Consider the following 22,973-nt stretch of genomic DNA (forward strand, 5'->3'; position numbering starts at 1 on the left):
TTCCATATCTTTGGTGTTTTTGGTTCGATTTTCAATATTATTTAGGATGACAGTAACAAATTTTTTAAATTATAAGCTAATACAAAGACTATTTTGGCTTGTGATACTTTGGCAGCAGATGGAAAATAACGGGTTCGCACAGTCATTAAATTTTTAAAAACCTATAAAATACCTGAAATATAACTGAATCTTATATTCATATGGATCGTAAAATCTTCAATTTTGTAGTATCTTTTTGAGGCCATTTTGAATTAAATGTTTCGAACAAGTCTATTTTCCAGCCCCCTCTGTTTCTTTTTTCATTTTTACAGATTTGTACAAGAAATATTATACATCTTATAATCTGCAAAAAGTGACATCTCTCGTGGGTAATATAATATCATTTCAAAACTTGCCAAAATTTTTGCCATTCAAGTTTTTATCTATTAAATTTTATGTTAATGGTTTATGGTGCTTAAAAAAACCTTATTTTCTGAAATTCTAAAATATTTCGTTATTGCAATATTTTTACATCTTAAGTCAATCTAAACAAAAATACTAAAAAGAAAAAAATGTTCTAAATAATATTTAAGATTTTGGCTACCACCCCTGGCATGGAATACTGAAACAACCCTCCGTTTTGCAAAGAATTTCCCCTCAGATCCGGTTCGTTCATTCTTTCTTTTCATTTCATTATAATTCCCTCCCTCTATAAAGTCTATATATATATGTATATATATTTATATAGATACAGTGTAGAATATATATAGACTGTGAAGGGATTATTATTTGCTCAAACTCTTGAGAATAACAATGCACCAAATGGAATGAAAAGCTGATTGATTGCTTGAGTATTAATTGATATAATAAACTGAATAAGGTATATACAGGCTTACTATTGTTATTGTTGGACTGAAATACCCTGTATAACCAATCCATCCCTCCCCCACTTGTGTCGACTATTTCTATCTATCAGGGATCTCAAGGTATAAGAAAATGGCTGATAAATTAATGTACATCCACAATGATGATACACAAAATATTCCCACCTGAAGATAACAATTAGTGGTTGAAACGTTTGAAAACTCAACTTAATAAACTAACCAATCAAAATTCATGAAAAGTCCCCAAAGTTGTTTAGCCAACGAAATATCAAAACTTTGGGGACTACTGGAATAAACAGCTCAATGTCCCCTCCCTCTCTGATTCCTATTCTTATCGTCTACATTCACTCTCTCAAACAAAGCATGGTTTATTCCAAACTCAACCCTCCCCCATCACATTGGAATTTTAATAGAGCTTTAAAAGGTAGGTTTTAGTTGATTACAAAATTACAAATTAACATTTTTAAGCTTAAATGCACACTTTGGCTATATAGAATCTAGAATTATGTAAACTACTAAAGAAAATACCGAAATTATTTAGTAACATTGTAAAGTAATAGTTTATTCTATTATATAAAGTAGTGTTTTCATTGATATCTCATGACCGTTTGAGTTTCCTAATTATAGAAGCTTCAGATGGTCCTAGGATGGTTAAAAGCTGTATTATTTATAGATTTAAGATGGTTTTGGGTTATTTTTCTGCCCTTTTCAAATAAATAGACCCTATTTGTTAGGGGCGCATTCGCTAGTACTGATATTAAAACATGATTGCATTTATTAATACTTTTGTGTAATTACGAATATTGGTCTTTCTTTTGTACCCTTTTCCTCCAAACACATACACACACTCACAAACACATACACACACACACCCACACACACACAAATACCAAAAACAACCCCAACTCTGTGTTAATATTATCCATGTATCAAGGACAGTGATATTGCATCTCAACAATGATTCCAATTTGTTCTGATTGACATTATCATTAAAAGCAAATAATACATTTTTATTAGGGCAGATAGTGCATGTCCGCATGTCCTTCCGTTTGTATGTCACTCCATCATAATATTAAGGTGTTTTATGTTACAAGATTTCGTGAGTTTTAAAAGTATTTTAAATTTTTTTTTTTTTTTTTAAAAGCGAAGCTTTTCTATAATTAGGGTCGGTCCGTCCGTCCGTCCGAGATAGATAGCTTTTTTTCGTTAATTTAGGCATGTTAGAATTGTCCTATCGATTTCAAACTTTGCATGATGATTCCTGTAGTAGTTAGGTACGATTTAGAAAGCAACTCTATAATCATTACCAGAATGTCCGTACGTCCATTTTAAACATGTTGATTTTTCTACTTTTTTAACAACAAATTTTCAAGTGTTTTAATTATCCGTCTGATCTGATTTTTGGTATATTGATTCCTGGGACAACAAAGAACAATATTATAAGCAAAGCAACTCTATAATTAAGTCCAAAAATGTAAGTATGTCCATAAACATTATTATCCTGTTTTTAAGCAGTTTTTCAACAAATTTACCTACAATTTTGATTCGACATTTATACATTTATGTTCCGATTTTTCAGTTCAGATACTATACAAGTGTTAATGTCCGTTTGTCCTACCGTTTCAGTGCTTCGCTTTTATGGATGTTGTTATCCTTGTTTTATTTGAAAATTGCAGTTTATTCTTATTTTATACCTAAACTATTGTTAACTTTTAATACTGCGCTACATATGTCCTTAAAACAAATTTTTTAAACCAGAAAAATTAGAAGCAAAAAATCAAGACATATCTCTATCCCTGCAACATCATCCCTTGCGAAACTCTCCCTTTATTTTGGCCAGGCTTTTATCTTTTCCTGTCAGATACATTAATATACACACATATATACACTATGCCATATATGTACTTTATTTTCACATCAGGAGGAACAGAGACAACTATTTAAATCATCCCTTCAGAGAAATGTGTGCCATCACTTACGCTATCCCATAATCATATCATCAAAACCGCAATTTATTAATACAGCACAATTTTCCTATTTTCCCATCTTATTCATTTGTACGTGTCAAAACATTTAACAAATAAAAGTTTTCTATTTCTATTTTATATATATGTCTATGGTATTTTTCTCTTCTTTTAAATTAATATTTTAATTACTATGCTTGCACCTGTAAAGATTAAAGGTCCGTCAGTAGATATAAATTATGTAGAGGCCCATGTATGTACATTTACATTTATGAATAACATGGTTACAACTTCTATATTTTCCTTACAATTTCCACCCCATTGTGAAAAAGTTATGGCCTCTATTTTCATTTCACCCTTCGTCTATAGAAAGAGAAAACCAACCCTCCGAAAATAAATACATATATATTTATACATATAAAATGAAAGAGAGAGGAAGAGAAAGAGAGTTTGTAGTAGTAGAAATAGTATTCTGATATACTACAGAAAACTCGCGGCTCCCCTTGTCAGTCTCCGACATTCCGGCTCCGATACAACACACGGAGTCCACACATATTCTTACTATATATATATACAGTGTATTAGTTACTACTTAACCTATACATAATAATAATGTATAATTTAAAGAACTAAGCCGCATGTTTGTTTGTTGTGAGGAATGATTGATGTGGTGAGCTGCGTCTGCAACCCTCATATTTACAAAGGTAGATTAGTAGTTGATCCAATTTTCATATTTATCAAGGCTGTTATTACTGTTTGAAAAAAAATAATTATTTTTGATAATCAATACATGATAAATTATTTATTATTTTACTTATTTTAAATTCATCTTTGACATTTTGATTTGGTGAATCTAAAGTAGTTTTCCTTGTGTACGACCTATATCTTTTACTAATTTTTAAATTTTAAATTTTGGATAAAAAAAGATGAATTTTTACCAATTACAAATATTAATCTAATGTTTGCATTAGAAATCTTTTAATGAATTCTTATTAAATCAAAGACAATCTTGCCCAAGAAAAGCGCAGCAATGACATTATAATTTTATATTATGAAAAATAACTACTAGTAGTAAACTTTTTTTTGTGTTCAATTCTAATAATTTTTTGAGAAAGACATTTAATGGAGTTATAAAGAAGCTGCGCTATTTATGATCTTTAATAAGTGATGTTAATTTTTATTTTTACGTTGTTAATACATAAATTTCTGTTTTTTATCAATTATATTTTAATATTATAATTATTACCAAGATAATTCTTAGCTACTCTATAAATTAGTTTATTCTTAATTACATTTTTTTCTTTCTGTTGTTTGGCGCATTAAAGGCCAATTTCATTGTTTTTATTAGGATTTTTAAAAAAGTTGCTGGCTTCAAATTGCTGCGCTACAGGTGGACAACAAAATCGTACTTGTTTACAATACAGCAGGGAGGGGACATTGGGCTGTTTATTAACTAGTCTCCAATGTTTTATAACAACGTTTTCTTATTCGTTGACTCAACAACTTTGGAGACTTGAATCTTTTTTGGTTAGTTGATTAAGTTGAGTGTCCACAAGTTTCAACCACTAATTGTAATCTACAGAAGGGGTAATTTGGGGAAGCATCATTAGGGATGTTCATCAACTTATCGGCTATTGTCTTATCCCTTTAGATCTCTGACAATACAGACGGTGATTCTACAGTATTAAGGTCAACAGACTATCTATCAAAATATAACAGTATTTTTATAACACCATGTACTTTAGATCTTATGAAGAATATGTCTATTTAGTTAATTTTCAATAGCAAATCTACTCTATTAATTCAAAATGTCCGACTGTTCGTCTATCCCTATAGAAAATTATTTGTTCTATCGTCAGCCCTTTCTGAATTTCTGGCATTTTTTATATTTCTGCGATTCGCTATTTGTGAATGTTGTTGTTTTTATCTAATTTAATAATGAAAAAAGATACTTAAAATCAAGTATCATACTAAAATGTTAAGTGTGCTAAAATCATATTAATTAATATCCTAGTAAAGTCTTAGTTTAGAAGAAAAATATTAAAATCTAATGACATTTTTGATGGATTAATATGTAAATTAACAAGATCATTTACAATCCTAAGAAGAAAGAGGGAGAATTCAATTAATATTTTAAGATTTTTTTCTCTTAAGTTATAATAATTCTATGAGGCCTAAAACTAAAATATTGTAATATGTCATTTATTTTTAAAAAACAAAAAAAGATAAGCATAAAAAGGGTGATGAATTTGGCTTATTTTCACTCACTAAACCCTGAATCATCAAATTCTTCGGTGTTTATTTAAAAGCGTTAAAATATAAATGCAAGTTTAGAAAATTATCCATTAGTTTGTTTATATATTAAACATGACAATTCATCGATATTCACACAGAGCAAATTTTAATCTAAAACTACCAAAATTTAAAATATTTGATGTCTATTGATTCAATGAAAAGGGTCTTTTTAGTTCTTTTATAAATTAAGTTATTGCTATTTCCGTATGATGTTCACATTGTATTAACACAGAAATTCTTTACATTTCGTGAATTCTGATTGAGAAAAGTGTGAAAACATTAGATTAATTTCTTTAACTGTTCACTTGCATTTTTAGAAGCAAAGCCACTTTACAATCACTTTGTCCCCCTGAACTACTTCTTTATTAGCTTAAAAAAGTCTCGACTTTAACATCGAGTCTTTACATTGTTTTGTCAGAAGGTCTTTTTGTTATAATCCATTTTATTCTTGCATTTTAAATGTTATTTACGCGGCTACCTCTAAAAAAAGCTGTTTGATAGTGCTTATGACCGTCAGGCATTTACCCTATGTTCACTTTGTCCGTCTGTCTGTCGTTAATGCTTTTTATGGACTTGAATTCAAGATTTGTTTGAAAAATCCTTCAGCATTAACAATAATCAGTATTTAACTTACTTCGTCATTTTGTTTTTCTTTTATTAATCGTTTTTATATTTGTGAACTTCTCTACTCCTGGTTGTTGTCTTCCTTGTTCATGTTTCCATGTGTTGCAGTTTGTGAGTGAGTTGTGCAATAATTAAATATTTTTATTCGCATATTTCATTTTTACTGTTACAATCTATTTATATTTATATTTAGTGCATTTAACTTTTTTACTTGAAGAAAACGCATCTAAAAAGAATTCAGTGGTTTCCCTCAAAGTGCCCGCAAAACACCCTCCCTCCTCTTCATTTTAAAATAAATGAAAAATAATGGAGGGAGGTTGTTTAAATTGTGTTTTTACTTAAGATTTAACCTTATTCTTAATTAGTCACATTCTTAAATTTGTCATACTTCTAAGATTGACATAATACTATTTGTGTACTGATCTAGGTTTTTTCCCATGTAAACTAGGAATTTATAGGGGTAAAATGTTTCCTAGAATTACAACAAACTAAATATTACATTTTTTCCTCCGTGGATCTAATAGTTTCTTTTCAATATTGATTTGGTCTAGACAATTATCATATTCATCTCTTTATATTGTCTTATCTCAATATTTCTACAGAGGCTGATTCTTAAAACGCAATAGCACTTGTCACTAATATATCGATTTAGTTTTTTTTTGTTAAATTATTTTATAAAATGAAAATTATTACATTATATGTTTAATTTGTGGCTAACATTCGTTAATTTTGAAGATTTTTAATAAAAAATAATTTTTACTTTTTCAATTATTTTTTTAAGAATTGGTCCGAGGAAAGGTTTTATTCTTTCAATATTCTTTTTATTACTTGGTTATAATATACCTGTATAATACAGATGGAACATTACTTACAATGTTTCAAAGTAAGTTATAATTCCTTTAAGTTCCGAATGCATTTACCGCTTAGACAAATTAAGACAAGCTATGGGTGATATTGATGTTGTCATTCTTGTTAATCTTGTAATTTTGTGCAATTGTTATGATTCTAGATTACAGCATATTCTCATATGTATAAAGTGTATGCTAACATAACACTTTGCAATTTTAGAAAATATATAGGGAGCATAGAGATGAGGTAAACTATAGAATTTTAGAAAATATATAGGGAGCATAGGGATGAGGTAAACTATAGAATTTTAGAAAATATATAGGGAGCATAGGGATGAGGTAAACTATAGAATTTTAGAAAATATATAGGGAGCATAGGGATGAGGTAAACTATAGAATTGCTGTACTCCGTAGTTTTTAGCTATTTATCTTTTAAAAATCCCCTTAAAAACCAACCCTCCCCACTCATTAAAAGAATTAATATGGTTCAAGTCACCCCCACCCTCATTCTTTAAAGTGCCTCTAGTTGAAAAAAAGAAGTATAATTATTCAGCCCACATACTAAAACTATAAAGAATACACTTATTTTTGTCATAGTTATAATGACAAGGGTCCTATGATGAAATAACAGTATTAAAAAGTAAAACGTCAATATTATATAAGTTGCTTAAATATAAAGAGGTACAGTCAAGTCCCACACTCTAAAATTGAAAATATTTACTTTTGTACAAGAAAATGGTAAAAAAGGCCATTACAGATCGCCTTTCCCTGAACATACTCTAAATATCTTTTAGGTCAAACATTCACCTAAAAGTTGTATAAGTAAGAATTACCCCTTTCTGGAACACAAGTTTTAACACTGTTAAAGACCCAGGGAGGATAGGACATTGGTCTGTAAATTATTCAAAAAAAATTTAAAAATTTTTATCAACAAAGGGGTAATTATGATCCTTATAATTGGAGATGTACAAGAAAACTATCATTTAATACATGGAAAGAACAAGATTGTCATCTCTACCCTTTTAATATTTTTTTTAAAATAGATATTTTTAAAGTAATGAATTTCCAACTTAAGGTTTTTCACTGTTTTTAAACTCGTGTTCCAGAGAGGGTTGTAGTAAGAGGCAAGAGTGAAGTTCCGGGGTAAAATTCAAACTTCCTTTTTCTTGACATTTCATTTTCACATAAGAAACATATATAAATCCTAAATTTCAAACTTTTTTACATTTACATTTTTCATTTTGCTCGCTAAGATTATCAATAATCTAATTCTATTGCTGTCAGATTAAAGTTGATATATTCTTGTTCCGAGGGGAGGAAAGTTAGGGGAGCCCAAATTGATTTAAACAAACTTTTTGGCATGAAATTGACTGTGTAGTTACAAGAAATAGGATTTATGTAATTTTCCCAAAATGTTAATATCAGAGGAGGAGCAGATTTTGGACTGCAGATTACACATGCTGTACCCAAAGTTTTATAACCACTTTAATTTAATCGTTGGCTGAAAAATTCTGGTACTTTTATTGCTTTGTTTCATACTGGTTAGTAGTCAGGGGCGTCCAAGGTTTTTTTTATTTGGGAGGGGTAAAATTTTTTAAGGGGGGGGGTTAAAATGGCGCGTGAAGCCCGCCGCAAATTTTTTTTACCCCCCCCCCCCCAAAAAAAAAAAAATAAAATTTTTTACCCTGGGGTTAAAATTTGCTTAGGGGAGGTTATTACCCCCCGTAAAATATGTTGGCAGGGGTAAATTTTGTTTACCCCCCCCCAAAATTTGCCCCCGGGGTAAAATTTTTTGGGGGGGTAATTTAATAATGCATTAATATTTAGTAGTAAAAATGCGCGCGAAGCGCGCCAAAACTTTTTTTTGTTAGGGATTTTTTATTTTGGGGGGGGGTATTTACCCCCCCAAACAATTTTAGGGGGGGTAAATACCCCCTCCTAAATGGTTGGGAGTGCCTACGGCACCCACAAGTTAGGGGAAACTTTAAAATGGGAGGGGTAAAATAAAAAATATTTTTGGGTGCCGACGGCACACCCAAATTCGTTTGAGGGGGGTAATCACCCCCTTACCCCCCCCCCCCTTGGACGTCTATGTTAGTAGTGTACAAACTTTTCAATCAAAAATTCTAATCTACAGTGTAAATAATTTGTAATTTTGTTTTAAATCTTATGCTGTTTAATCTTACTATCCTATAATACAAAGTAGATAAGTTTAATGACTTTAGCTTAAGATTTAGCTAACTACTGAACTAATTGTATTCTCCATTAAAAGGAACCTTTACATAGGTCCTTGGATGGTTTTAGGCTATTTTATGCCCTTCCTTACCACTAGTAAATAAATAAAGTTTTTTTTTTCAAAAGTTAAAGTAAAAAATAATTTGTATAGTGTCTGTGTGTGTAATTACTTATTAAATGAACATATTTGTGTAAATAGATAGCTAATTACTCGGGCTAATGAATAGACTATTAAGTTTATGCAAAGTAGGCCAGGTATAAGATTAGACACATGTTTTATTTAAACTTTATATAGTTGAATATTCTAGGAAGAAAGGTCTCTTTCGCCCCTAGTGTATAGGGCATTGGAATTTAATTAAAGGAGTTAAGTTATGTTAACTGGTCTTTTAATAATTTATTTAGCACTAGTGGCTACGGCATTAGCCCCTACGTGATGTAGCCCTACAAATCTATTTTTATTTTGAAATAAAAATATTTGTGACAACCCCCACAAAAACCTACTGAAATTTTCTTAAAATATGGAACGCTTAGTCCAGTCGTTTACGAGATCTTTAGGGACGGACAATTTGCCTGCAATAAGATTAACCTTCCAACTAATAAATAATAGCCTAAAACCATATCAAGATAATTCTACCTTAGAAAGTAAAGTTTAACCGATCCAACCATTATTAAAATTTCCGAGACTTAAAATTTAAACCTAATATCCTAGATAAATGTTTATGTATTTTTTACTTCTATTAATGTAATTTGTTCTTGTTTACTTTGTGTCTGAAAAGCTTATTGAGAACTTTTAGATTTTTACACTGTAAAAAATATTCCTTTATAAAATTTTGCGGCTTTGGCTGCTCTTTATCTAAAGATATTGCTGCTTTGTATTTTTTATGCTATGGCGAATGTTTATCATAACATAGCAGCTTAACGGTTGATATTTCCAAAAATCTGTCAATTGCTTTATCTGGCGTATGGCATTAGATTCTAAAATAAGATGATGTTCCTCACAAAGATTTATACATCTCAAATTAATAAAATCAGACTAAAATTCCCATGAAAATATTTTTAAAGTTTTTGAATTTAAAAATATTCTGTTTGCAATCAAATTTCTTATAGTGCGTTTTAAGGAAATATTCAGTATTATTTCTTGTATTTTAACTTACAGGGGGTCGCATAACTACCCCCCCCCCCCATCAAATCACCTTCATTTTCACTTTTAAAAACATTAATTTTGCTCCTTTGAGGGACTCTAACCTAACCCATCCTAGAATTAGCAAAGCATACCACAAAAAAAATGTTCTCCAAAAATATCATTTTGTTCCACTATTAGTTGAAAAACATTTCTTTCTAATCAAAAATTATGATACAGGTAAAGAAAAGGAGGGAGGTGACATTAGTGGTAAATTTTCAATTTGCTGGATGTTTCCCGATATTCTTGTGATAAATGTTCTCCCCGTTCTGCAACTTTTTTATTTAACTTTGCAAATTATATTTGTTGTCCACGTGCAAAACTTTTACAAACAAGTATCATTAGTTACAAAGAAAGTAAGGATAACGCAATGATTTTGTATTTCCAAGCAGAAATTCCTGGATGGTTATTTATTTATCTAGCATGAGCTTATAGACTGCTGTGAGCATCTTAAATAAATATAATATGCATAATTTCTATTTTCTCTCATTTTGTTACCAACAACAATTAAAACTTTTTATTTACAGTTCAGTAGACAATTTTATGCTATAATTATATTTAAATTCAGCCGGTTTCAAGACATGATTACAATCATAGCTTTCATAGATTTATCCTTATATAAAGCAATAGGATGTCTGTCTGTCACTTTCTATTTGTTTGTAACGATGGATCTCGCTAACCACTGAACCGACATAGTTCTCTTTTACAATATTGCTTCGCACAGCTCCTAGTAAATTATATAGTAGCTGTGCTCCAAAAATACAATCACTAGAAGGAAGTGAACAGATGAGCATTGGCATATTACAATAAATTCGCTGCAATTCTACAAATTTTCAAACCTAGTTTATACTTGCGTTATTGACATTGTTTTTATTCTAGAAACATGATTATTTCCAGGGCTTGGCAGCTGCGCATTAGAAAACTTTCATTAGTAGGGAAATCAATGTTTTATAACTTTAATGATCTGCTTTGATGTTCTTAATTGTTTAAGCATCTTAATGACGGCTTATTTTTCAGTTTTTTCATGCTAATTTCAATGAATTACATTTTTTTTGAAAATAAAACATAAAACCTTTTCTGGTCAAAATTTTCTATTTTAAAACCTTGAACATGGGTGCAGCCGCTAGTTAATTGATGCACGGGGACGCAGTACTAAATGTACGAATGGTATATATAAAACTACGATGTAGATCTAGATTAATGTTATCACAAAATAAAAAGATATTATCACCAGGTGTCACAACCATGACACTTTGGTTGAGTGTGACTTCCGAATTAGCGGGAAGTTCTAGAGATCTTGTTTGACAGACACACAAACCCCCAATACCAGGAACCATCAAGTTTCAACAGCAGGTTTGATTATAGATTTATTGAGGCAAACTATTTCAAAGTCCTGAAATTACAAAATCAATTAATACAAAATTCCAGTTTTTATAACCACGTAATCTTATTTGCTTTTTAAAATCTTTTTTTCTACGGTTAAGAATCTTTGGGTACTTTGGCTTTAAAGGAAAATTATTTGGTTTAATAAATCATTGTTAAATGCAAAAATAAAGGCACATAAAAAATAACTAAAACATAATAATTTAATCATAATAAAGTTTCATGTTTAGCTGGCTAAAGCCTTTTAAACTTACTAAAATCGTCCTATACGCCATTCAATTTAAATAAAATGAACAAATTCTACCTGAAGTTCTTATGGTTTAAAGCCCCTGGTATACTAGGGTCGTTCACGCACTATGAGACCAATGATAGGCCCAACTTTATTCTCCGAAATCTTCACCCACTCACATATCATTCAAAAGTAAAGAACGTGGACGCATCAAAACATAAACAATTCCATGCCGCGTCTCTTTAGAAAAGGAAAGTCAAACAAAGACGACATTTGCGCCTTATTTGAAATTTGAATAAGGAATTAATTTCAATCTTGATAAACACAAAGCTTCCTCGAAAAGAGGTTAAGACACACCCCCCATTTGAAAGTCAAATTAACTTCCTTAACGAGATTCAAGGTTTTTTGCGCTGAGCACTAGCAACATTTCTCACTAAACTCAACTCACCATAATCACATGAGAATGGCCACATCCCGAAAAACATGACAATTTTTGCTCCTAACTAAATGAAACCCCGTGAAATGCATACACAATATTATACTCCTCACTAGGACTCATAATACCTCACATTTTAGGATAGAAGGATGGGGATTGGTTTGTACCATACAATATTCCAGGCACATGACACTCACAAGATCACATACACAAATCCTAAAATGGATAATCCTATTAATCATGATGTTATAATATAACAACTTATACTGGTTAATAATCATTTCATAATCAATAGGTAATAAATCATTATTAATAAATCAATAAGTACCTACGAAATCTGGTTGAAATGTAAACAAATAATGGTAAGATATAAAACGAAATAAATCTTAGACAAGAAAATTAAGATTTATAGGTACTTAAAACTAAATTTGTTAAGCATCAAAAAGAGTAGTAAGAAAAAATTTTTCAAAATCCTTGGGCAGAAAGTTTTTCAAACTTAATGAATAAGAACTGTAACTATCTTAATCAACAATAAAACTTTTCAATACTTAGATAATAGCAAAATAATAATAATATCTTTGTTAGAATTTTCATCGAAATTATGAAAAAAAATACCAATTTTTCTCTGTAAAAAAAAATGAGAATTTAAATATGAATTTTCAATCATTCCTTGATCTGAATAAAATGTTTTACTTGATTGAAATTCATATGTAATTTAAAAAAAAATCTGCTAAAAAATACTTGATTTTTTTTTTCTTTCTTAGAATAAATATCGAATCACGCAACCTCGACCCATTTATTCTTTTTTGGTAAACTTTTCAGGTAAGTTTCATAATGAATTGTACTTTTGAAAAGAAATTAGACTCAATAAAAATAAATTTGAGCATATGAAATAGAATAAAAATTAATCGCATTTCGCTTGATTCTTATTTTAGGCATAAAAATAGGCATATGAAATGTGGCTTTTTACTAAAAAAATCTCAATTTCCATAAAATAAGAATCAATTATTAATCATAATTTTTAATAACTGCCTGACTGATACAGCATGTTCTTCCAGGGGAGATTTATCTGTCAGCCTAAACAAGACTCTTGCAGTCTTTCTCCCATCTTCAATCCTTGTCACACGGCCCATCCGCAGACATCTCATCAGCGGATTTGTACTCGTAACCAGGACTATATCTCCGTCAGCTAGTGGCTCCGCCATTTCATCTTTCCACTTGGACATTCTTAATAACTACAGCAAAATCTCCTGGCGGTAGGAAGTCCAAAACTGGGCAGACAAATCTTCTAACAACTTCAACCTGGAGGAAATTTGGTCCTCTGGTTTCATCGCCACATTGCACAAAGGCTGGCGGTCTACATTTCCCAGCAGCTGGCCAGGGGTAATCAGCCGCCAATTCTCCACGTCATTCGCAGCTTTTATCGTCAATGGTCTGCTATTCATTAACTTGCTAACCTCTGCCAACAGCACCAGGAGCTCATTAAAATTAACAGAACTATTCACCAACTTCTTGGACAGCAATCTCTTGGTTAATCCCACCATTTTCTCAGCTTGCCCAATAAAATGGTGGGCTCGGGCCGGAATCTGGGACCAAGAAAACTCTACCTGGCTGCCCAACTTCTGCTCTAAAACCTTGCGAGCAGCGGATAATTGTGTGCCCATGTCGCTTACTATAACCTTTGGCAGACAATGAACAGCCTCCAACTTGCGCAGGGACAACAGGATACTGCTGGTATCATACTTCTCCAAGGCATCCAGCCACAGCGCCCCCGAGAACCTGCAGACTACCACGAACACCCACACCTTCTTCGTTGCTGTCTGACTCCTCGTTTTGGCGGTAGCTCTCCTCGTAACCAGCGGACCCATAAGGTCAACTTGCACAGCTTCAAATGGCCTGCTCGGAACCAACTTGTCAGGTAAAACATCCTTCATGGTAGTACGACATTCCTTGGCCCTCTCAACACTGCAGGGCCAACACTTCTTCACCTCCATGATGGACAACCTTCTTGCCTTCACAATCCAGCACCAACGGCGGCTCTCAGCTAAAGTTCCACGGACACCAGAATGAAGCTCAACATGCGCCTCTCTCATAATGACAGAAGCTAACCAATTACCAGGCTCCAAAATTACTAACCCTGGCATGTCTTAAAATAGCATTTTACGGCCACCAGTAATGGCGTCAATGACGGGCTCGCCACGACCAACCATTTTTAGGATACGCATCTCCCTGGTCACATATTTACCGCCGGGACCAACGACAGGCCAGGTCAAGGATACTTCATGCACCAATGGATTCAATGACGAATAATTACCTTTAGCGTCATTTATCCACTCATCCTGTTGGCTACATGACACAATGAAAAGTTCCGCCGCCGCCATAAAATTGTACAAAGACGGCTTGTACACAGAATCTGCGGCTGCTACATGACTACCAGCGGCTGTAGTCTTGCCTTCTTGTCTGCTCTTTAGCTTATTCAACCAGGTGTTCGACACTTGCAGGACAGCTGCCATAATACGCTTGGCCTGTCCGAATGACCTCCTGTGCTTGAACCTAAAGACATCTTCAGCGGCTTCTCCGGTAACTTTCATTGAACACAACTTAACCATCTTGGTATTCAACTCCTCCGGTGGTAAATCCTGCTTGACTTGCTCGGCAGTTTTCACCGGCCATGCACTCTCGTCCTGGCGCAACCATTCTGGGCCCAATCTGTACCTGGAACCTGGACCCAAATCTGTTACCTTGCAGGTGCTTCTGGTGCCCAAATCTGCAACATTGTGTGTCCCAGGGACCCACCTCCAATCATCCTTGTTGGTTGCAGATTAAATTTCTCCAATGCGATGAGAATTAAATGTGTTCAACATGGCACTGTTGGAAACAATTTGCGATAAAACGCACGATGAATCAGTAAAGTACATCACTCTGACAACATCAAAGGGCAGGGCATCTCTGATGGACTTCGACAACCTGGTGGACATCTGGCAACCCATCAACTCAAGGCGTGGAATTGATTCAGTCTTGACCGGCGCAACTCTTGATTTTGTGGCTAACAGGAACGTTTCATACCCTTGCCTGGTAGGCCACCTCAAGTATGCCATACTTGCATAGGCCTCTGATGACCCATCCGAAAACATCATCATCGATGGAAGGCCAGTTGGTTCCTCCGGGACCACACAACGATCAAACTCCAATTTAGCGACCTCAGCTCTGTCCTCCAGTGACTTAACAAGTTCATCCCGTAGACTTTTTGGAATGAAATCTTGCCAGCCCAAATTCAGCAAGCATGTTTTCCGCAGGACAAGTTTAATTCTCAACAGAATAGGGCTGCAAAGCCCGATCGGGTCGACGGTCTGGGCGGCGAACCTGTGGACCATCTTCTTTGTCAGATTCTCGTCCAAGGCGTCCTGGAGGTTGTACAAATCAGCATCCTCTTTCACCTTCTTTCCCTTGACTTTACCATCTTGGTTGACTCTCGTGGCAATGGATAACACATCAGTGGCTGGCTTCCATATCAGCCCAAGAACCTTGGTTGGCTGGCAATCATCACCAGAATAAATGACTTGTTTGAAGGAAAAACTACCTTTGCTGATAATTCTGTCGGCTTCTTTCATCATCTCCTTGGCTTCTGGCACAGATCCTGCCCCGAAATAACATCATCTATGAAGCTGTGCTTCTCAAGCTTGACTGCAACTGGAATCTGAGGTAACTTGAAATTTTCCTCGGGGTAGGTAGGTATTTCTGGCTCCTTCCATAATTCAGGTTTTGCAACAATATCACTACCATTTATCTGTCCTTCTCCATACATCTCCTTGACCTCTGCTTCACTCTTTCTGCCGAACAGGCGGGACATCAACTTCAGGGCTGTAACTGCCAGATTCCCGGCGGCCAGCTCGCCAAAATTCACCACTTTGGTCAGGTAAATTTCAAGTGGACCGTCTGGCGTCGGGGAAAATAAGACTCTCTTCATCTGGCTGTCGAACTCTGTGGCCAGGATGGAGTTATAAAACTTGGAAATGTCCGCGGTTAAACCAACCTTATAACCGCGGAAAAGCAACAAATGATAAAAAATCTTCTGCATTGGCGGCGGACCTCCCAGCATTATGTGATTAAAACTGGTACCCTTGAACGTCAGAACTATTTGCACACAATCTCATGGAACTTGAATCCTCCTTGAAAGCAACCACTATTGACGAACAAGACTTAGGCCCTTCATACTTCAATTCTTCAGGTGTTGCTTTTTGGAAAACGCCTCTGGCGATGGCGTCATGGAATACCTGCACGTACATATCATAGGTACCATCCTTGACCATTCTGGCACGATCCTTTTCAGCAATTTTACGGGCTAAACTCTCATTGTAGGGCAAAGTGTGAGGATCTTCAATGTAAGCATATTGACCTGTCCACTTGTTGGATTGCAAGTCTAGTGTTAAACCTGCCTCAATTATTCTCTGCCTCTCACGCTGGTCCCAGGTAGTGCCGTCGGCCATAGCCTTGCACTCTTGACAGGCAGTACATCCTGGACAAAGTGCCTGTGGCTGTACGCCAAACGATTCTGACGTCAAAAAGTCTGGCAAGGTGCCTCCACTTACACTGACAGCTTTATATGCCGCTTTTTGGTCTCCAGCTCCACCGTCAGCACTTGTACAGATAAAACCACTACCAAAAATGGTTCGCCACAACATAGACTGGCCCACTTTCTGGTAGGTTGACGGAAACACGTCAGGATGTGTATTTCCAATGATGATATCCAAGCCTCCACTAACATATGTAAATCTTTCTGGCGGCATCTTAAATATTTCAGCGGCGGTTTTGGGGTGGACCGAGCGCATCTCGTTGGCCCCGCCGAGGGTAGGCATGACAGCTGCCTCAAACTCCCTCAAATTACCGTCCCTATCCTTCAGATAAAACACAACATTGCGGCAGGAAGTCTCACTGCCGTCAGCCACAGAAATAGTTGTATATCTGCCGGTAGATTTCAGCTTCAACTTGTTGGATAACTTCTCAGACACAAGTGGCAAATTTGCACCGGAGTCAAACATGACGGTGGCGTGGCAGGCGCCGCCGCCAGGTGCTACAACAGGAACTAACTGAAGTAAGAAGGTACAGGGGCTAGGTGCAGAACTTGACTTGTAGACTGTATTCACACCAGCACTAGCCTCATGGAGCAACCGGCTATGATATCTGTCGCAATTATTGGTGCCACAAATACCAAGCTTATCCGATTTATTACACTTGTCAGCAGCATGGCCATCACACAGGCAGAGTTCACATAACTTCTTCTGCTGGACAACTTTTTTTCGGTCAACCACATCCATCTTCTTAAACGTGAGGCAACGGAAAATCGGATGTTTCTCCTTGCAGCTTTCAACAGGACATGTACTGTTCCACTTGGAAGTCTTGTCCTTTCCAGCCTTTCCATTTTTATTGTTGCTGCGGCCAGATACTTGCGCGGCGGCAGCTCTGTCACGATTTCTCTTGCCGGCGCTAGTGTCATAGGACATATCACCAGCCAACATTGCTCCCCTTGTCCTCTCCAGAAGTTCTACAATCTTCTTGATGTCTGGTAGGTTCATGCTACCTAACTCCATCATAATTTTCTCTCTCAGGGCATCTGGACATTTGTCTTTGAAAATATGAATAAGAGTTAGGTGGTGGTAGTCCTTAGCTTCGGAACCAACGATGGCTTCTACCTCCTGCATGGTGCTTTTGAAGGTAGCAATTGCACTGACTACATCCACAGGCTTATCCACAGGTTTCATCTTGTTCAGCTTAGTCAAAATCTTCATAAACCGGCGGGTGTTTGATAAAAACATCTGATCCAAAAACAACCATTGTTCATTATGATCTCTAATCGCTGACACTTGCTTACGCAGCTCCGGATTGGTTATCACCTTATCCATACACAACATCAGACTTAGCCTCTGGTCAGTAAATCCGTAACCAGCGCACAGATCTTTAAAGACCTGTTTAAAGTTGGAGTAATCCGTGTCAGTGCCATCAAAAGACGGCAACAAACTGTTGTCCCAGCGCCCATACTGCGGGTTGGAACTCCGAATATCTACGGCGGACATACTCCTGGAGAGTATGGCAGGTGTCCCACTCTCATCCAAGTTAGATGAACGACGTTCCATCTCTCTAAGCCTTCGGTACATATCACGTACTTCTTGGCGCAACTCCATGGAAATCTTGAGCACTCCCATGTCCATCCTCACCTTCTCAATGACGTCGAGGTTCTTGGCGACAGTGCTCAACCTCGCGTCGTCTGAATCATTGTCAAGCCAGTGCAGAATTTTCGTACACTGCTCTAACGATGAATGAACTTTTTCTGCAACATTTTTCTGTTCACTATCTTCGTCCAAATCACGCTTAAACTTGCGCAACTCACTAGTCTCTACGGCAGGTTTTAGACTTTTTATTAGGTCAGATTGGTCCTTGACCTCACTAAAAATGTCACGAATTGATTTTAAATTCACATTTTCACATGAACCAAAACTTTGGCAGGCTTTTAGATTGTCATAAAACACTTTTAACTGTTCATCAAACACTTCTAGCCTTTCACTGCCAATAGCGATAGCTCGCTCAATTTTCTGCTTTTTGGTTAGTGGCATATTGATTCACTAGGTACTTATTTCACAGAAAAAATTGTCACAGTTTTTTGCATCAATAATCACTAGATGCTATTGATCTCTTGAAGAATGCTAACGCCTATTCTTCAGATACTTTGAAATTGTCACAACCATGACACTTTGGTTGAGTGTGACTTCCGAATTAGCGGGAAGTTCTAGAGATCTTGTTTGACGGACACACAAACCCCCAATACCAGGAACCATCAAGTTTCAACAGCAGGTTTGATTATAGATTTATTGAGGCAAACTATTTCAAAGTCCTGAAATTACAAAATCAATTAATACAAAATTCCAGTTTTTATAACCACGTAATCTTATTTGCTTTTTAAAATCTTTTTTTCTACGGTTAAGAATCTTTGGGTACTTTGGCTTTAAAGGAAAATTATTTGGTTTAATAAATCATTGTTAAATGCAAAAATAAAGGCACATAAAAAATAACTAAAACATAATAATTTAATCATAATAAAGTTTCATGTTTAGCTGGCTAAAGCCTTTTAAACTTACTAAAATCGTCCTATACGCCATTCAATTTAAATAAAATGAACAAATTCTACCTGAAGTTCTTATGGTTTAAAGCCCCTGGTATACTAGGGTCGTTCACGCACTATGAGACCAATGATAGGCCCAACTTTATTCTCCGAAATCTTCACCCACTCACATATCATTCAAAAGTAAAGAACGTGGACGCATCAAAACATAAACAATTCCATGCCGCGTCTCTTTAGAAAAGGAAAGTCAAACAAAGACGACATTTGCGCCTAATTTGAAATTTGAATAAGGAATTAATTTCGATCTTGATAAACACAAAGCTTCCTCGAAAAGAGGTTAAGACACCAGGATATGAGAAGATCTTGTAATAGAAGACATCAAAAATGGATAGAAAATATTTTTTTTACTAAGATCTGAAGCAATAGGTAGTGAAAAGTAAACTTAATTATACCTACTTTAAAATATTTACCAGTAAGAGGATATTGAGTTATTACTCTACATTTTCTCTTTTGCCAAGTTGACCTAGGAACAAATTATTGCAAAAATTAGAAATTGTGATATTGTTTTATCTTTCTATATATATTTATGTTTTATCAGACTGGAAATAAAACGTAGGCATCATAAGAATAACCAATTATTTATTAATAAAAATAATTTATCTATTGTGTTTAAAGATACATTTATATTTATTAGCAACAATGCTTTTAAAGACTTATTTTAAGAATGTATATTATATTCTTATAATAAAGTAACGGGATGTCTATCTGTCTGTTCTTTTGTACCAATGGATCTCGCTAACCGATATGGTTCTCCTTTACAGGGTAGCTTCTCATGGGAATGGTCCTGTGAAACTTTTAAACTATTTTGGGGGAGGGTACCACCACACTTCCAAGAGAAATTGCCTTACAAAAATGACCCCTTCCCCAAAAAATCTAAAATAAAAAAATTGCGTTATTGAATTCAACTCACCCCCTCCCCCTATTCAAGTGCCCCTATAGGTCTGTAGGCGAGTAACCGCTAGTACTTAATAAAATAACTAGTAAGAATATCCGATTGGGTTTGATTTCTAGGGAATATGCTGTGGGATTGTTTTACGCTTTTCTACCCTCGCAGTCAAGAATGGTAGACAACTTTTAAGATACATGTTATGTCCCAAAAGTAATTTAATGTAGTGCCTTTTCTAGCTTTATGTACAAATCCATTGTATTACATATTGTAAGAGAGCGAAGCTCTTCCGTAATTTTTGTTCTATTGTACATCACTACGTCATATGTTTACAGAGAATTCTCAAGTTGCAAATTGTTGCTATGGCCAAATGGTTACTAGTTTAATTTCTTTAACTTTGTTGTCTTTTCTTACGATGGTTGGATTTTTTTTCGGTTAGTAACTTTGTGGTGTATCTTTATTTTTACCAGTATCAATGTTATTAGACGATAATAACTCCCCTTTGTGGTATTTTCCTTCCTTGCTATAAACATGCATAATACCCAGTTATCTAATAACCAAGCATAACATGTAATGTGCCATATTTTTGTATACATTATGCGTAAACTTGGCTTTTAGCAGGCAGGGAAAGGACAATAGACGATGAATAAATCACAATTTAAGATATCTTATTATCTTAAACTTTTTAAAAGTTTCCAAAGGCAAAATTTTCCATCTTTCTTTTTTCTTTACATGAGAAAGCTGATTATCTCTAGAGATAGAATTATAACTTATCTTTAAATCAGCCTAGATATAAAAGCATTTCCTTAGTACAACTAATCAGGAATCTAAAGGGATAAGACAATTGCCTAAAAATTAATGTACATCCATAATGATGATACATAAAATTATCCCTTCTGTAGATTGCAATTAGTTGTTTAATCGTCTGGACACCCAATTTAAAAAGCCATATGATCCAAATTCATTAAGGTCCCCAAAGTTGTTGAGCCAAGAAATAAGAAAACGTTATTATAAAACTTTGGGTACTAGTGAATAAACAGCCTAATATCCCCTGGGGCCTGACAATTTATAGAGAATAATAAAACAAAAAGCTTTGCCTATTAAACTGGGACCTTAAAAATAGAAAGGACAATCTTATATCATTTAGTTTTGTACTATTAATTATAAAACTTTTCTTTGAATTTAATAATAATGAACTTAAGAGCTGAAAGTTACTTTTTATCCCTACTTTTAATTGGGATAAATCTATGTTAAAAAGTGTAAGATGCAAAGAATATATAGAATTAGCTTAAATTTTAATTAAGGATTATAATAAAATGTTACAAATTAAAAATAAATTTGATGGTCAAGAATTTTAAAAAACTTTTGAAAAGCGCGAAGCGTCAACTTAATTTTGGGGATTTCAGTTGGTAGTTAATATGCAGTCGCATGCATAACAATCTTGATATGAGGGTTATAAATAAACATATTTTCAAAAGTTTTAAGGGTATTAAACATTGTATTCGGGTGGTAAACTCCATTAACGCCTCCTTCCTTTATGTCTTTGCTTACTTGCTTATCAGATGAAAATTATAGAAAAGGAAAGAGCAAACTAAGTAAAAACTTCATATGCTTCGGGGTTTATTGACCAAACTCTAAAGTAAAAGAAATAGATAATTTATATGTTTCATTGTCATAGAGAAAAAAATAAAAGAGAGGAATCGAAGCAACTAGAAGACGAAAATAGGCAGTGGGCCTAGAGGCCTACTCAGCGCTGTTGCCGCGCTAAAATTTATTGCTATTCCACTACTTTTCAAATGGGAGGATTAAAAATTATTAAAAAAAATATTTTTTTACTTTTTACTATTTCCATATTTAGGGCAAGAATATTAGATTAGATATTTTCGTTTTAATGTTTTAATTAAAAATTACATAGAATTTTATTTTTATTTAAAAAAATTTGTTCATGAAAGATGAATCCTTCTATTTCTAAAAAGGGGGAATTTTTTTTCATAATGAACATTCAGCTGATTCTGACCGCCCACGGCTGTTTGCTAAATATCGCTTTTCTTTTTATTCACATTATTATTTATGATTGACTTACAAAAAGCACTGTGCGGTTTTTGATTTTCGTCTGCTTCTAAATTTAGGGATGGGGAAGTAGTATTTTACCATGAAAAAGGGGTGAGTATTCATCCTCTTATCCTTTTTCCTTATGTTCATTGTTCAGTCTGTAGAGATAAATACAAAAAAGAAAAACAATTTAAAGAAAGGTTTCCTCTAATAGACATTGCGCCCTAATTAATTGTGAGGTAAATCAAATTTTTCTTTCAAATACCAACTAAAACCAGTTTATTTAAAACTTATTTAAAAATATACGTAAGCTTAAATGACACACAAAAAACTGAAATTTAAATAATGACTTTTTGTTTTCAAATTTCAAAAGCATTTTTTGTAAACTTATGACGAATAATGGTCAATGATTTTATGTAGTTGTTTTATATTTATAGAAAACGTCTAAATATTGATCAGAATATATTAAGATATTGTATTGATGTTGAGCCAAGTTATGTACATGTTTGATTCAGATCAATGTATGGTATGCTACGCTTCTCTCTATCAAATGTTTGTATGTTTGTCTGTATGATTTGGGTAACGGCATTACGATTTTGCTGTTCTTTACTCTTGTTTCTGTCCAAAGGATAGTGTTAACCTTTTGGGATTAAAAAGGGGGAAGGAAGGCATTCCAATTTTCAATTTTAAAGAAGGTGTTGACGCCCATAGTTATAACTTATTTTTAATATTTATTTATTATTTATGGACTTAGTGATGGGACTCAAACAGCAAATAAATTTCCACCCATTACTATTATATTTG

General features: G+C 34.2%; 1 protein-coding gene across 1 annotated transcript in view; it reads left to right on the forward strand.

Annotated features, from left to right (window-relative positions):
- Positions 1-3,335: 3,335 nt before the first annotated feature.
- LOC145317096 (uncharacterized) overlaps positions 3,336-22,973 on the forward strand; it is a 40,971-nt gene continuing 21,333 nt past the window's right edge. The window contains exon 1 of the mRNA XM_080158000.1: positions 3,336-3,531. The gene's annotated coding sequence lies outside the window, so the exon portion shown is untranslated. The remainder of the gene's footprint in view (positions 3,532-22,973) is intronic.

Source organism: Acartia tonsa, chromosome 4 (assembly GCF_053477335.1).
Source record: "Acartia tonsa isolate MP-2025a chromosome 4, ASM5347733v1, whole genome shotgun sequence".
NCBI classification, from domain to species: Eukaryota; Metazoa; Arthropoda; class Copepoda; order Calanoida; family Acartiidae; genus Acartia; species Acartia tonsa.